Source organism: Engraulis encrasicolus, chromosome 4, assembly GCF_034702125.1.
Source record: "Engraulis encrasicolus isolate BLACKSEA-1 chromosome 4, IST_EnEncr_1.0, whole genome shotgun sequence".
NCBI classification, from domain to species: Eukaryota; Metazoa; Chordata; class Actinopteri; order Clupeiformes; family Engraulidae; genus Engraulis; species Engraulis encrasicolus.
This window is the reverse complement of record NC_085860.1, coordinates 48,065,005-48,079,166: the sequence shown is the minus strand read 5'-3', so window position 1 is coordinate 48,079,166 and position 14,162 is coordinate 48,065,005. Positions and strand designations below refer to the sequence as shown.

General features: G+C 42.7%; 1 protein-coding gene across 1 annotated transcript in view; it reads right to left on the bottom strand.

The window, feature by feature from the left end:
• The window catches only part of map1ab (microtubule-associated protein 1Ab), a 32,655-nt gene extending 28,106 nt beyond the window's left edge, over positions 1-4,549 (bottom strand). Inside the window, exon 1 of the mRNA XM_063197584.1 lies at positions 4,478-4,549. The gene's annotated coding sequence lies outside the window, so the exon portion shown is untranslated. The remainder of the gene's footprint in view (positions 1-4,477) is intronic.
• Between the last annotated feature and the right edge of the window lie 9,613 nt (positions 4,550-14,162).

Below are 14,162 nucleotides of genomic sequence, written 5' to 3'. Positions count from 1 at the left end.
TTCCGATTCCAAGGGCAACTCCCTAAAACATTAGGCTGTGGCTGCCTCATATTGCAACATTTCCATTAGGCCAAAAGAAAGAAAATTCCACAAAACACTCAGCCTCTGCTTATTTTACAGATCGAGACTACATGTAGCAGATGTGTTGAATCATGAGTGCTGTGGATGCATGAGGCCAGGAGCTTGAACCGCGGCCTCTTAAGAGTTAGAGGACCGGGGGATTTAACCGGCAGCTTAACACGGATTGCACACGTGGCACCCTGGCCGTCCGGGCTTAGTTACCTGCTAGTGCAGCGTAGGCCTACCTCCACGTTATGTGATGCCTACCATGATGATGACTGGACGTTTTACTCTGCCCGTAATGCAGACCAGCGCAAGCCAACTCACCACCATTGGCGCATATTAGGCATATTATCCTATTAGGCGGAATCAGATTATGATTATTACAGTGTGATTAGACTTAAAAGTGGGGGGGTGACAATTTTGGTCACGGCTCATGTCACCCAACACCTCCTGAGAGAGGGTGCGCGGAGAACTGATGAGTAACTACCGTGAGGAGCGGTGAAAACGGCCTGGATAAGGTTTTAGTGCTGCATGACTCAGGGAATGAGACAGCCAGCTGAGCTGAGCTGAGCTGAGCGAAGGGACTCAGATACACACACACACACACACACACACACACACACACACACACACACACACACACACACACACACACACACACACACACACACAGAAGAACATTGCTCTCAGCAGCCATAGGAAACTTTAACAGGCACCCACACACTCACCAACACAACACCTACACCATGGAGAAACGAGCCAGGGTGGGAGGATGTGAGAGAGAGAGAGAGAGAGAGTGAGAGAGAGAGAGAGAGAGAGAGAGAGAGAGAGAGAGAGAGAGAGAGAGAGAGAGAGAGGCAGGCAGACAGACAGACAGACAGGACAGACAGGCAGACAGAGACAAAGAGATATGGAGAGAAGGAGAGAAGGAGAGAGGGAGAGAGGGAGAGAGGGAGAAAGAGAGTGGGACATGGAGAGATGGTGGGGGAGTAGAAAGAGGAGGAGGAACAGAGGGAAGAGGAGAAAAGACGGCAAATGAAAGTCTAAGCATGTTTGCTTCACCCATGATTATCACCCAGAAGACAAGCACTAAGGCACTAGGGGCTGTATCATACTGTCAGGACACAGCCTTTAGTTACCACCTGCCTCCAGACGTGAGAACATCTCAGAGGGTGCTGCTGACTCAACACAGACCTATTTACAACAAGAACACACAGTCAGTGGTTAAACTAGATCAACACCATGAACACCAGTGTGGCATTTGGAAGATGGCAGGTTAGTAGGGACAATGCCTGTAATTGCAATGCTGTGTATGTCTTCCCTTTAGAAATTATAGTATTTCTCAAATGCTTTTGTACATTTCTGGAATCTGTCTTGCAATTTGCAAAACATAATATTCATTCTCAAAACAACTTTACGTAACAAATGGCAAAACACGGTGGATAACCTGTAAAACCGAGTCTCTTGCTCAAAACCCTTATTTTTCTTTCAAAACCAAGTTTTTTGTGTCAATGAACGTATCAGCGCCAGCAGAATGGTTAGTCATTGTGTCATAGTGTATGGACAAGCTAGTCAAATCAATTTCTCATGTTGTCAATTGAATAGTACACTCTTGAGGATCTTTTCTGAAGCGAAATGTTGCTTAGATTGGATGGGAAATGTTGTAAATTCAGTTTTATACTACATTGATCAGATAAGATTGAGATAGTTTCATGCATTCAGTGACAAGCTTTTTGAGTGATATGACAAAAGCAATTGATAATGTACGAAATCACTCAGAATTTTACACAACCATGGCATGGTGGACGAGAGCATTTGCTAGATGCCGAAAACAATGAGAAACTGATTTGACCATGTGCACAGGTAACACCAGGAAGTCACAATTGAACGAAGACTTTTGAGAATCATTATTCTGTTGGGAGAAATGTACAAAACCAATTGAGAAAAACTGTAATACATAACCTCCTAGCTGCAGGTCTACAATGTGTTAATGGTTGCCAAATAGCATGACTGTGAGATGGAAACCACGTTGCCCTTTGATTGGTTACGTGCAGTATGTCCACAAGGGCTTTTCCTTGGCAGTCACTTGTGTTTTAAAATATATAGCTGCAACAGTTAATACACAAGACAGTGGCTCTTTTGTCTAAAATGCAATGCTATTACGCAGCCTACTAAAATCACCAGGGATCCTGCTCAGTTTGACAAAGTCCATACAATTAGCCATCCAGTGGGAAAACATTTCAAACCGAGGCCACAACACTAGTCATGACATATGTGGGTGTTTCTTCTTCCAGTGTTTTTTTCTACACATGAAACTGGAAAGAGTGAATCACTGGATGCTCCCTGGGTCAGCTGACCAGCGCTTGGCTGCCAGTGTGCTCCAGGGTGACTCAACCAGCGGCCACAAATGACAACTTTGTGTGGTTCAAACAGCAGGGACAGGAGCCTCTTTTGTGCCAGAGGTTATTTGAGGCAAACTGGTGGATACAAATACTAGTAGCCTCATGATAATGTGCACAGTTTAATCAATGAAACGATTCACTATCGGTTGAAAAAAACTTTCGAAAGTCTTTCGAAATACATTACAACATGGTTATTGCCATTCTGCAATACAAATTTATAACAGGGGCCATGGCATAACGCAGTTTTAACTGTCCCTATCAAACTTTCCTGCAAAATTGCATTCCTCCCTGATAAACAACATGACTTAAATTTGAACGTGGTGTCACAGGAACTTTCCATCGCGGATCAATTCCTGTTAGGCAGACAGTAAAAGTTGCAGTGTTAATTCAACACAGGGATTCGAATCAACACTATGAGTTTTAATTTCAAACTGTTAAGTGTTAAATTAACACTGCAACTTTTTTCTTTTTTTTACTGTGTATGGTGGATGAAATATAGGGTGCAGCTAAGCTTCGTATGCAGGCTAGAATGACTCAGCCTGCACACACAGGAACAGGGGCCAGGGCCAGGGCCAGAGGCAGAGCACCCTCTCTGGAGAGGGTTAACCTCAAACTCGCTACCAATGACATCATTCAGGAAATCAACACCCCTATTCTAAACACCACACCAAAATCATTTCACACAAAAATAGCACCAGCCTATAGTACCAATGCTATCTAATAGCTGCCTGAGTTTCCATCATTACCATGAGGTTTTGTACGATTCAAATCTGGATCACAGAACAGATTGGTGGGCTGGAGTTGTGGGCTGCATATGCTCAGTTTCCAAGGCCATAGGCTGTGATACACAAATACACACACACACACACACACACACACACACACACACACACACACACACACACACACACACACACACACACACACACACACACACACACACACACACACACACACACACACACACACAAAGACACAGACAAAGACACAGACACAGAGACACACACGATCTCCCCTCACCACCTTAACACACACACACAACAAAGCATACAGCCAAAGTCAATGAGTGGTGCAATTAAACTGCAAAAGGTAGTCTAATCATGCTTTTTTAAAAATCGACAGTCCAAATTCCTGGTCTTTAGTCCGCCATCACATCAACTAATAAAACAAATGCTGAGGAAAAATGATAAATAAACAAATTATTAAAATAAAACAGTATAATGAAACTCAGATTTCAGCAGTACCATTTTATCACTCAGCATATACAGGAAGGTCGTCTACGTCACTATTTTGGTGAATCATCTGTCCACTGACTGAGCATGTCCATCCTACGGACAGGCAGCCCAGGTAACAACCAACGCAAGTCTGCTTTTCGGAGCGATTCTTTCTGGTGAATTCTTCGGGCTTCCTTTTGGCCTCTGCTGACAGTGTGGCGCAGCACACAATTTGACACACGGAGAAACAAACCTTGGTCGAGAAGACAAAACCACCTATGTAAAATCAGTGCAACAACGGTACCCGTGGTAAAGACACATAGGCTATAAAAAAGTTGCTTAGAGAGCCTTACAACTATTCAGCCAAAGGAAGCGACAACTGCATTTAATAAAGATCCTATCGATCCTTCTGACCTTATTTCAACCTCCTTTTGATTATTGCAATTTGCAAAGTCTGCATCACATAATGCACCAAACATCAAACCGTTGATTTCAAACAAATATAGGCTACAGAATAGCTAAATTAGCTTCAACGCTTCACTCACGCCCGAGGAAGAGACAAACCCCATTCGCCAACAAAAAGTGATGGAGTTCGTCTGGCGGGCTGTGCGGTCGTTTGAGGACACGGTACTAGCGCCGAATCTGCGACGTCATGCGACTGTTTAACAGCAATATAGTTGCACCCTCTGCACCATCAAAGTATCAACGCATTCGTGCCACCCATTAGCACTGTCACTAACGCAATCTGTCAATGAACCGAAAGAAATATGACAGTTTTTCTCACGGTCTGATACATACCGGTGCTGATGCGGGGCCACTCAAAGAGGGAGAGCGCTGAATGTCTCGCAGCTGTGGAGGAGTGCAGTGAGAGTGTATGGGTCTAACAGGGGGACGGGCAGGCGGAGCGAGGAGGGAGGGAGGGAGAGGGAGAGGGAGGAGGTGGATTGGCAGGTTTTGTTATCGACGCAGCTCAGTCGCAACTCAGGATAGACGCAGCAGCAGCACCACCACCACCATCATCGTCTGCAGCCAGCCACCAACCTATAGCTTTAGATGCTGCTTCCAAAATTTAAAAGGAGGGGCTACTCCTCACCTCATCCTCAGACTCACTGCACCAGTCCTATAACCATTACAATGCCACGACGACAGGCTTTGCTCTCTTGTCCACTCCTCTTAACAACTGTGATTGATCCTATTTGTAGTCGATTATTCACCACCAGGAGCATTACAAGCAAGTAGCAGCATTTCACGAGGTTACACGGCAAGAAGGTTTCACATTTCACCCTACAAACTTGCTGAGCGAGACAGAGACAAGGCCGAGTAACAAGTCTAGTTGCAGCAACAGATTGGACGGGATAAATTATTGAGAACCTTTGAGGAAAAGCGGAACACAACACTGCACTTTACCGGTGCTTGACTTTGATGTCTGAGCCCAAACACGGCTAGAGTCCAGGAAAAACAGACTAATAAATCAAAGACAGTTCACATTGACATGCTTCACTGAACTCATAAATCAACCATTCTTTTATTTATTTGGTCTGACACTAAACTGTAGGCCTATTTGTTGAAACACACACACACACACACACACACACACACGGAATTTCTTTGGGGATGCTAGAATGACACGCATCTAGGCTACTAATAGACTTGGAGTTGACTTTGTGGGTTTGATGCTGGACTGTCCATTCGCCTATGAACACACACAAGCAAGTGGCCAGTTTAGACCCCTCCCTCCATATAGACATACAGTAGCCATCATTCTTAGAGTCATCGACATAAATAATCCATCACTAAAAGACTTGTACACGCCAGGCAAAGCTGCAAGACACACCATCGCCTGGAGCCAACTGAGACGAAATATCCTGAAGAACAATTTGACTGGGAACAAATCCCTTTTTCCCAATACGGTGGTTTTGTCTGCAGCTGCTGTTGGAGGAAAGTTATTTGGCCTAGATCAAATGGGAGGGCTTGATCTCAGACAGACAGATGTTTGGTACAGGAGGGGTGAAGTTCATCCAAGACAAGTGCCACATTCAGTCTGGCCTGGGCCTATCCATACTAACTGTGAAGCTGCAAAACGCTTGCCGTCTCCTTTAGTCTGACCATGCAAACTATTTAAAGCATTTCAAATTCTATGGAGATAGGGGACCAATCAGTTTTGAGCATTTCCAACATCTTGATGGGGCGTGTGTCACCTCTTTGCGCAGATGGGCCTATGGAGATAGGGGACCAATCAGTTTTGAGCATTTCCAACATCTTGATGGGGCGTGTGTCGCCTCTTTGCGCAGATGGGCCCGCCAGCGGGCCTGTTGACTCATTGCTGAAAAGACTCAACAGCCTTATAACAACATTGCTATGACATTAAGAGAGGCGGAAGTAACATATTAAGACTTGGTCCCCAGGTGAAAAAGTGGTTCAATTTAGTACAATAAAAGCACGACTGAAGTGTACTTAGTATGTTAAAAGCGCACTCACACTTTTTGTGCTAAGAAAAAGTATGTTTACAATATGCTTATTTAAAGTGTACTTAAAATTAGATGTAATTAAGTTGCTCTCAAAGAAAGTACACTTTGCGAACCATACATAAAGTGCACTTAGAAGAAGTTTGGCTAAAGTGTATTTAGAGGAATATACTAATAGTGTTCTAATAGTGAACTTACTAAAAGTGTATTTTTTAATAACATATTGCAATTGCACTTTTTTTAAGTGCACTTTGATTATACTTCACCCAAGTGACTTCGAAGTGTGATTTTCTATAGTGCGCTTTAAAGTAAATCACTTTAACATATTGGAAGTATACTTTTTCTAAGTGCACCATGATTGTGCTTCATCCAAATATATTCAAAGTGTGCTTACACAAAGTGCATTTACCCATCATGCATCATCATGCATGTACCATCATGCAATGCACTTCTTGGAGCTAAATTTCTCAAACAGAAAGCCATTTACCTCTAAGGAATATCTTTGGTTTGCATGAAAATATTACTCATTGTTATATTCTGCATTTATTGTAGGAGTTTTAACATTTTAAAGTGGTACACAAAAAATGGCCATGTTCCCACCGTCATTATGATGGTCACGTATATGTTCTGGTATATATAGACTCACACTTCCCATGGTATCATGGTGAGAGGTAAGTTCGAACTAGTTGTTCAAACAAAGAATCAAGGTGATCAATTCAAATGATCAACTGCAGGAAGATGGAACAAGAATGAAGTAAAGTGAAATGTGTATCTGAAATCTCTGTAACAATGCAATGATTGTAAATGTCAGTCGTGCTAGGCATGCATACTGTATCACTACTGTAACATGTGGCTGTGTGTAATGTACAAGCTCTGAGAACCAGCATGGATTGTAGTATTACATTTATATTATTCGTTGTACTTGGGAGTGTACTGTAAATATACTTCAAGCATACCTGTTATATATTTACAATACTTAATATGATATACTTTTTACATACTTAAAATGTTCCAATGTAGTCCAAAGAAGCATGAAGTTAATATACTTTTATTGTACTTCTAGTAACAATAAAATGTTATAGAAGTGTACTCAAGCACACTATTAATGCCATACGAATGCATGAAAAGCGTGTTTGGAGCATACTTTCAAAAGTATGCTTGTAGTGCACTTAAAGTTGTCCAAAAGCGGTGCCAATTTAGCATCCTCAGTGTGCTGCAAGTGTGCTGAAGTACTGCTTTAGTAGTGCTTCAGCGCACTAATAGTGCAATGAAGCGCACTTTAAATCGCCGAAAATAGTACACTTTGTACTAAGTACGGTCAAAAAAAGTACACTTTAAGTATATGGGTTTTTCACCTGGGTCATCATAGCTTTGGTGATAGTTTATAACATACATTCTGCGCAAAGGGGTTAAGACATCTATGACTTGGTTCAGTTAGCAGGTGAGTGAAGGCATGGATGGTGGTCTTCTCGATTGCAGTTTCAACCAATAGGATAGAGAGACATTTCATGTCTCAACGTGACATGCCCCTTTGCAGCTCCCTCATAGAAATGAGTTGCCAATGCATGTAGGCCAGACCCAACGGTTGCAGAGCTTTGAAGTAGTGATATCCAGGCTACGCCCATCCTCTACTGCACTGCAGACTGGTAAACTCCCACCGCAACACAAGAAAACACAGTCACCACACCATCATGGTGCTGCCTAGGGTCAGACTGGGAAATAAATCAAACCAATTTTTAAATTACAAAACAGCAAACACTTTTTTCCAAAGACACTTATAAAAGAGGACATAAACAGCGTCAAGCAACTTGGGGGTCTTAATGTGGGGAGTACAAAGGCAAAACACAGGCAGACCCACTACTATAACTGTTGTCAGTGAATAGAGAAACTAAATGCACCATCATCATCATCAGATACATTTTTTTTTTGCCATTTCATGTTTGCCTTTGCGTGTCATGTGTTATCATATTCCCTCACACCCCACCTCAAGCTGGTGTGTGGGGACGGTTCTGGGAACACATGGCCATTATGCATCACCCATATTGTCCATATGTACTACACATTTTTGGTGGCGGCAGCTGTACCCCACACTCCACTTCACTGTACAGCAATCTGCATGCCATGCATGTAAAATGAATTCAAGATGATTTGTATGGAAATTTGTGTGGATGTAGTTGTTCTACTGCAGTTGTTACTGTGATGATGCCAAATGCCACCACCCTTAGTTCAGCAGTTTCTCCTGCGCTGTCCACTCCAGCTGCTCCTTCATTTGTGTTGTTTCAAGGTATTTGTTAAGTCTTGATGTATTGAACAAATATATATAATGTAATGTGTGGATGTTGTTGTTCTACTGTAGTTGTGATACCAGATGTCACCGCCCCTTAGCTTAGCAGCGCCTACTGCTATCTGCTCCCTGCTACTTCATCCATCTTGTTGTTTCAGTGTGTTAAAATGTTAAGTCTTGATGTTTGAATATATATATACTGTAGGTAGGTCTAATGCAATGTGTGAATGATGTTCTGCTGTAGTAGTGATACCAGATGTCACCGGCCCTTAGCTTAGCTTAGCAGTTCCTCCTGCTGTCCCCTCCCTGCTGCTCCGTCACTGAAGTCCCTGAGGCCAGGGGCGGAGCTATTGGGAGAGCGAGCAGGGCATTTGCCACGGGGCCCAGAGCCCAGGGCCCAGGGCACTCTTGTATTGGTGGTGGGGACTCTATAGGCTGTATAGGGCCCCTATAAGTGTTTTGTCCTGGGGCCCTGGGTGCAGTTGTTCTGCCACTGCCTGAGGCAGCTATACTAGCGGAGAGCGGACAGCCCAGCTCATCATTCCATCACCTGACTTCATTACCGTCCTCATCCTCCATCAAGGTGACACACACAGTAGTGGTGTCAACAATGATCGATTCGGCGATCCGAATCGATCCGGGGCATGGACGATCCAGATCCGGCAAGTTCCAGAATCAATCCGGCAATTTTTTTAAGTTTCAATTACTTCCATGGATATTTCGGGAGCAAATGAATGTTAAATTAAATAAAAACACTTCAAAACATTGCAAGACTGATACAGACTGATACAGAAAACAGCCAATAAATTGTTGCTCAGTATCTGACTACTTGTATTTCCTCATCATGGCTGAACATTTGCTTTGCGTTCAGTAGAAATGTAATGCATTGCAATGCATTGTAGAATTGAATCGAATCGGATTGGATCTAATAGAATCGAATCGAATCGGATCTACTACCTCCCGAATCGTGATCGAATCGGATCGTGAGGGCAGTGCCGATCCACACCACTAACACACAGCACAGGGCTTTTCATCTCCAGGAGTCCATGTGGCCATCTAGTCATCTAGTCTGGTCTCCTCAGTTACATCTTCTCGTCTTTTCTCACCCTCACTTCTGTCTTCCTCTTGCTCTTTCTCAGTTTCCGAGACTCAGATCTATAACAGTAAGCACATGAAAGTGGCGAGTGTAAAAGAAGAGCAAAGAGCAAATTCATTATTCTCTCTCTCTCTCTCTCTCTCCCTTTACTGTGTTAATGTTCTACATCAAGGAGTCGCTTGTAGTCTGACGCCACCTCATTCATATCACAAGTTAGGACTCAGCTGCCTGGATGTTGTTGTATGAGATGCAAAGTAGCCTTTTGCAGTCAGTACAACACTTATCTCAGTTGCTACACAGTTGCTGCTCCAGTCTCACCAATGGCACCATACCACTACAAACTGATGAATGTGGCCAAGATGTAAGGTCAAGAAATTGGAGACGTGAGGGTCAGTTATGTATCATTGTGTTTTGATGAGTCCTACCCTCTTTACCTCTTGCGACCGGTATGCAGTATTTAAGAAAAACAAAAATCAAATGAGCCATAAATATAGAACAAGGACAAAAAATATGTATGAATCGCTCTGTTCAGAAAACCACTAAAGGATACCCTTAAGACATGATAAAAATTCTATTGGTTTCTTCAAACTGACTGCGTCTGTCTGTCTGACTCAACCTGGAGGAGTCTGAGGAAAAGTGCAGCCATATCAATATCTTTGACCTGAATTATTGAACAGTGTCAATTATGCATGCATGACTGCAGGGCTGGAAGCACCGCATCAGGAATTTCTAGAAGATTGTTTTTTTTTATTCTATAAACAAAACACTGATACATCATTTATAAAGGTTGTGTATATGATATCCACATGGATGTGAGCAATATAAGTACAGTACATGCACATTTATGAATTGAACTGCCACATAAATGTTAATAAGAAGCTGTGCCGCCCCTCTACTGTCCGTAGTCAGTCAAGGTTCATAAGTGCTGCTCTCTTCAATGTAAATACTCTTTGTCTCTCAGATATATATACACTTTATTACAGGCTCAGGGCCCACATTGGACACATTACAATACACTCATCAACAATACAATAAAAAAATACACATACAATAAAAGGAAGCTAGTGGAGGCATTCATGCCAGTGTTCCCAGATAGTAGACATATATCTTACAGAGCTACGACTTGGATCAACCAATTGAGCGATAAGCTCATTTTTTGTTCTGATGCCAGGGGCATAGCAGCAAATTGTGGGCCCTATGTCCAATCAGCTCATGGGGCCCTGCTGACTAAATCACACTTTAGCCCCCTAAATGACACCCCTGTGTGATGCCCTTAATAGACAAGGAATATAAAGTATGTGCAGTAGATCGGTATACATGGGTTCGCCATGTTTGTAAACACGATGCTTTGAGGAGGGGCAAGACACTGGCAGCCAATCACGTGAGCTAATTTTTTGACCGACAGCGGTTTCCAACAATCAGAGGTTGAGTTGTGCGCAGTTAGTTTCGCGCAGTCATGGGGGAAACAAAAATTTAGAACCCACATATAATATGAATGGGCTTGCCACATGAGAGTTCATCAACTGTGCTGCCCCTCCACTGTCCATAGTAGCCAAGGTTCATACATAGACTTTGCTCTCTTGAATGTAAATACTATTTGTCTCTCCCACATAGAGCTTTCTCCCCTTTAGATTTTCTACTACCGGTATATTCATTGTTTTGCCCACTCCTATTATTCAAACAGGCACCCTGCCAGTTCAGATGCGCATTATAATAATTATGGTAATGTGAGTGTGGATAGTTATTGGCCTCCCTGCAAAGCAATTGGTACTAATTAAACGATCTCCCACCTCTTTCATATCTTTTGATCACTTTTGAGAAAACCCAAGCATCTCATGTTTTCTCAAAACCAGTCAAAAAAAGTAAATGACTTCAGTAAATCCCCAGTTCATTGCATGAATACCTAGTCATCTGCAGTGGTGTGTGAGGAGGAGTGGCATATTTAGAAGGTAGCCGCCCCGGTGGAATCGCCGTTCTCCCATAGGTTTGTCCTTGCACGTTAGAGGGCATGCTATTTCTGTTCTGTTCCCCCATCTTTAATCCAGGACGGTATTTATTAACCGGAAAACGGGGCTGGCAGTTGCCAGGGGTCAGCAAAAATGTGCCTTATCAAACTCAATCTGAAGCAGTATCCTGAAATAATACAGATGTTTTGAGCCCTTTCGTTTGCATTTCATAGAGATGTTCCTTCTGCCAAACGTGTAAAGAATGCAGCATAAGGTCTTCTGAAAGCCATTCAAACTCACATTACGTCACAAAATGTCAGGAGGATGTTTTAAAGTACCGGATCAAATTTGCCTCTTACCTCTATTGTGACAGTGAAGAGGGCTGGACTTAACAAACGTCAGCCTGGCTTTACTGTGAAATGAGTAATATTCAACACAGTGCTGGAATTAAAGAGGGATATTTGGTAGGCAGAAATTCTAGAAAAGTACTTAAGGAAGACGAGACAGCTGAAATCTCACACCAAAACCCATCACGCCTGACGTGGATAAGTTCTTGGGGCTTAAAGGAGTCCGCCATGATGATGACAGTGCACTTCCCTGCTCAGGATTCGGACTGAGGATGCTGTTAAAGGGCCCATGTGGAGCTCTGCTGCACACACACTGAAGAGGCTCAGAGACAAACAATCAGCCCCCCGTACACACACACACACACACACACACACACACACACACACACACACACACACACACACACAGATACACACACACCGAGTAAAATGTCCTGCAACCTAAAACTAAAATATGAAAGTGAAAAACGAAATTCTGAATGGTATGATTAATCCATGGAAACTTTGGCCTTGAAACATTGGTGACAAAGAAATATGTATTCAAGCTTTCATACAGAGCCTCTATTATGAGGTATTTTTTTCTATATGGTAATATCCAAATATTAGCTAGCAGATCACTTGAGACTTTCAGTGATATTCAGCAATATTGTGAAAGATGTAGTTGAGGGTTTTTTTTAGCAGTGAGTTGGATCGTCGGTGATAGCATCTGTACCCAAAGACAATGATAGAAATGAAAATGAAAATAATATTGGATTTTTTCCGTTTGTTCACCGTAATTACAGTTCCACATAGCATTTGATTCCCTGCTCAGTCATCTGACCGAGGGCCCTGTGTAATGGCTCAATGTAGCACTGCTGTACATCCCAAGGAGACTTAGTGTCATCCCCCTCCACGCTCCAATACTCTGCAATATCAGCCCATGGAAGTGTTAGCCTTGAAAGTGGGGTGACCAGGAAATGCAAGCATGAAACCGACCACGTCATCAATTGGCTCTTGGTTGTGCACCAGACAATAATTGCAGCTTTACATAACAATTACAAAATTACAATTACAATTTACAACTAATACATTAGAGTTAAATACATATTTACTTAAATAGGTGTAATTATGAAAGTCTTGACAAGAAACATATTGCTTTGAGTAGAGGTAATACTTGAAATGATTAATTTCCATGTGCTATCCTTGAGAGCATCAGCTGAGGAGGTTAAGTGAGCGTGAACACTGAAATAGGAGTGTGTGGAAGGAGAGAGAGAAGGGGGAAGTGAGAGAGAGAGAGAGAGAGAGAGAGAGAGAGAGAGAGAGAGAGAGAGAGAGAGAGAGACAGAGAGGGGAGAGAGAGAGAGAGAGAAAGAGAGAGAGAGAGAGAGAGAGAGAGAGAGAGAGAGACAGAGAGACAGAGAGAGAGAGAGAGAGAGACAGAGAGACAGAGAGACAGAGAGACAGAGAGACAGAGAGACACAGAGAGAGAGCATTACTGAAATTCACTGAGTCACGATAGTGTCTGGCAGCTTCTCGGCTCGTGTTAGGGCACAACATCAGCATATATTAACCTTTCCAGAAAAAATAAACACAGAACTGGATACACACACAAACACACACACACACACACACACACACACACACACACACACACACACACACACACACACACACACAGTCCTAGAAAGAAAGCTGTACATATAAAAGCAGAGCAGTAGTTGGAGAGCATATCACCTTGACTTGCTGAAAGCTCAAGGATGAGTCAGCAGCAGGGAGATCCGAATGACTTCATTCAAAACTGGCATCTTAAATCACATACATCTTTTGAAACAAACTGTGTTGTACGGCATTATAGTAACTGGCATCTTAAATCACATACATCTTTTGAAACAAACTGTGTTGTACGGCATTATAGTAACTGCACTTATACTGCAATATTATTTTACTACACTATTGCTGCAGTTTTAGGCAGTGAATGCAGTATTTTGGACACAGAATCACTGTAGTGCAAATACTGCAAAAAGTACTGCATTGCGTTGTAATTTGATTGTGAAAATACTGTAATCCTACAAAAAAAAACTCTAAAAGGAAATACGAGTAGTAGTGTGTGCAGCATGGCACTTAGAACACTAACAACTGGAAGCAGAGGGGGTTTGAAGGGTCAAGAGTTTAATGTGTGAACTAAGGGACCAGTCAGCTGTAGCCCACGGGCTGGAAGAGAAGAGAAGACAAGAGAAGAGAAGAGAAGAGAAGAGAAGAGAAGAGAAGAGAAGAGAAGAGAAGAGAAGAGAAGAGAAGAGAAGAGAAGAGAAGAGAAGAGAAGAGAAGAGAAGAGAAGAGAAGAGATGGCATCACTGCACTCTTCA